We start from the raw sequence: 3751 nt of genomic DNA, 5'->3' as shown, positions 1-3751 counted from the left end.
TCGCGAGGTTTGCCTTGCCTTGATCACTCCGCCCCTTGTGAGCCAGCCTGGCGAGGCCGCTCCTGAGGAGGTCTTGTGTCGTCTGCCTCGCGAGGGTCTTGAATGCTTGCTGGTGAAGATGGGCCGTACGGGCCTGCTGGTGGAGCCACGCCGTGGGCCGCAGGCAGGCAAGTCTGGGGACCCCCGTTCCCAGAACGCCGACAGTGATTGATGACAATATAGGTTAAGTTTTCAACGGGGATAAACATATGAAGTGTAAATACTGATTTTGAGGAATTTGAAAGTAAGATATAGAAGAACCCTCGTGCAGATGTGCATATGTGAGGAATTTTCTTTTGAAAGGCAATGCATATTGAAGAGTAGAATCATGGAGATCTCCCCCTATATCTTGTTGTTCATACACGCATTTAACATATGATATGAAGAATTTGAAATGCATGATAAAATATGGTGACTGATGTAATTCAGCATGCGTGCATTCACATATATGAGGAAATAGCATGCAGAAGAACATAGCGAAAGTATTAGACCACCATCGGAGTTAAGATTACAACTCGATCCAACAAAGTCTTCAAAAGAACGAGAGTTGTAACTTAGCAAAGAAACACCCATATATAGACCCGCTTGAAGACTAACTCTCAAATTTCTCCCCCTTTGTCATCGAATGAGCAAAAGGGACGAAAAGTGAGGACTAACGCCCCTGAAGAATATCATCATGAAGTCGATGGAGGAGCGCCAGCGTTGTTGGGGTCGTTTGTTGATGTAGGGCCTGCCGCAGTGTCGTCCAAGTCTTAATTTTCATCCGTCTCGCGCGATGAACAATAAGAGCTGGCCACCAAATGACGAACTTTGACCTTCTTGAATTTCTTCGAAGGAGGCTGAGACCAGTCAAAGTCATGCTTGAAGCCCATCTGCTTGAGATCTTCATTGTAGAGATGAGACAGTAGAGCCCAGGTGCGATCAAAAACTTCATGGAGGTAGTAATGGTTCTTCTTCACTGAAATCTGAGTGATGGTCATGTTCTGAAGAATTGAACCAAACTGACGCTTGACCCATTTGTGGTTGCGATCGACCTTCTAATGAAGACTGAGGAGAAGCTCACGATCATTCATCACCCTTGGAGTTGTGCCTTGAGGATTTGGTTTTGAAGCATTGGCGGCAGATCATGAGTGGCAGAGTCATCATTGGTGGAGTAGGATTCAGCTTTGCGAAACTGTCCATCCAATGGACGAATGCCTTCATCAATGACAGTGGCCTTGCCCTTCTCATCAGTTGAAGAAAAGGTCCGCTTGAGGACTTCAATAGGGGGCAAGTAGCTGCCATGGTTAAGTGTATCAGCCTTGTAATTGATTGAAGACCTTGATCTGAGGAATCTCATAATCCAAGGAGCGTAAGGCTTCAACTCAAAAGGTGACAGGGCAACATTTGCCAGAGTCCTCATGAAGAAATCATGGTAGTTGATTGGAACTCCATGGATGATGTTGAATGGCAGATTCTTCATGATGCCAATGACCTCTTCTTCATTAGAGTCGTGGCCTTGGATTGGACTCAGGGTCTTGGTCAAAATTCTGTACACAGTCCTTGGCATATAAAGCAATTCCTTCACGAGGAATTTGGTTCTTGGGGCTTGACCAGGCTTCAGAGGCTTCATCAACACTTGCATGTAATGATCAGATAGCTCAGGTTCATGGTAGATGAGCCGCGCACCTTCAAGGGGAGGACTGACAGGCAGGGCATGAAGCAATTCAGAGGCCGGTGCTTTGTAGTGTGTGTTCTCTGTCATCCAGTCCAACACCCAAGAGTTCACATCTTCAGCGTTGTCGGTGATGTGCAACGTAGCATAGAACTGAAGAATTAGCTCTTCATTCCAATCGCATATATCAGTGTAGAAATTGAGCAGCCCAGCGTCATGAATAACACTGAGGACTGGGGTGAAGCAAGGCAGCGATTCCATGTCCACATGAGAATATGCTCATGGTCAAAGATCTTGTCTTTATCGAATAGCAGTGAAGAGTAGAAGTTCATCTGACTTGCTGTACCGAAATGCTTGCGTCGAAGACGAGCAGAGTCATAAGGGTTGTAGTCAGTGAAGAACACATGCTCATGAAAGAAGTCATCAGCTTTGAACTTTTGTTTCTTTGAGAAGGGATTCTTCGGCTTGGGTTGAGGAGTATCAGTCAATGTCTTCATAGCCTCAGGAATCACAGTCTCAGGAGCCGCAGGATGAGGAATTTCAGTAGCAGCCTGGGTCTCCATTTCTTCAGCAGTATGAGCATCAGCACTAGTGGCTGGAATTTCTTCAGGACTGGTGAGCAGTGAAGCTTGAGGTTCATCAGAGCCCATTTGAACTTCTTTAGTGTGGACTGGGGACTGAGGAATTTGTTGCAGTGGGGTGAACATGTGTCGGTGGAAAACGACACCTATGGCATCACAAGAATCCCTTCTACGGTTGCCGGGGCGCGGGGTTGTGAGAAGAGCAGGATTAACAGTCAACACAAGGATCGTTTACCCAGGTTCGGGACGCGAGGATGCGTAATACCCTAGTCCTGCTTTGGTGTGTATTTGAGAGAGTTCTTGATCTCTCGAACTAGCTATGGTGGCTGTGTAGTTCAAAAGAGCCGAATCCCTCTCCAGTACACCATGGGCCTCCTTTTATAGTCGAAAGGGGCTGCCATAGTGGCACACAGGAGGTGGAAAGGTATACAGTGATGCGAGCTTATCGCCCGTGTTACAGGACAAGATGCATTTAATGCGTAGCTTAGGTGTCCCTTAGCTTTATCGGGGACGGGAACGAGGCCCGTACCGTCGGTCGCCGCTCCGCCTTGCTTCGACACGCGCCCAGGCCAGCGATGCATGCGGTGCCATGTAGACAGGCAGGCAGCAGAGGTGGCGCGGTGGTAGGGTCTTCACAAAGATCTGCATGCCACCACGCAGGTGCTTGCTGAGTTGGCGTAGAGGCCACCCGTCGCCACGCAGGTGCCTGCCCAGCTGGTTGAGCTAGCAGCTGCTTGGCAACGGCGGTGGAGCCTTGGTTGACGCGGGCCTGGCTGTGGCCCTGCTGACGCCCTTGGCGAAGGCCTTGCCGGGGGCCCGGCAAGGGTCTCGCCGTGGCGTTGCGGTCGTCCCCGGCAAGGCGCTTGCCGGGGGTCTTGTGGATCTCCTCGGCAAGGATCATGCCGAGGGTCACCGTCTTCTGGTTCTCATCTGATCTCACATCTCTATGGTCTTGACAAAGATCTGCATGCCACCACGTAGGTGCCTCCCGAGCCCTAGTTCCAATGTAGTTGGTTGGGTTGGAACCCGTGGGCTCAAGGGCGGCTCACTCTATTGGCGTCGGGCGTGCCGCCCTGGCAAGGCCCTTGCCAGGGCTGCCGAGGTTGCCCCGGCAAGGGTCTTGCCGGGGGAACCGGCTTCGCCCTTCTGTCCTTTGTGTTCTTGGTCTTGGCGTTGCCTTGGGCTTCTCGTGCTTTGGCTTCGCTCCGGCTTCCCTCCTCTGCTCTGGTTAGTGTGGCCGTGGCGCGCGGCTCCGACTGTGCGTGTACAAGTAAAGGGGTACAAAAGAGTGCCCCTACTTTTGTACATCGACAGGAGCCCCGGGGCCTGGGCCACACATAAGCGCGACACGTTGTTGGGCCAGGCCCAAAACGGTGCGCGGGCAGGTGGGGCGGATTTTTACCGCAGTAACTCTCCGTTCGCTGCGCTTCCCCACGACCTACGCGCGACGTGGGGGGTCGTGCGTGACGTGGCGGTC

The sequence above is a fragment of the Triticum aestivum genome, chromosome 4D (assembly GCF_018294505.1).
Source record: "Triticum aestivum cultivar Chinese Spring chromosome 4D, IWGSC CS RefSeq v2.1, whole genome shotgun sequence".
In the NCBI taxonomy this organism is placed as follows: domain Eukaryota; kingdom Viridiplantae; phylum Streptophyta; class Magnoliopsida; order Poales; family Poaceae; genus Triticum; species Triticum aestivum.
The sequence above is the reverse complement of the archived record's forward strand: the minus strand, read 5'-3'. Positions refer to the sequence as shown.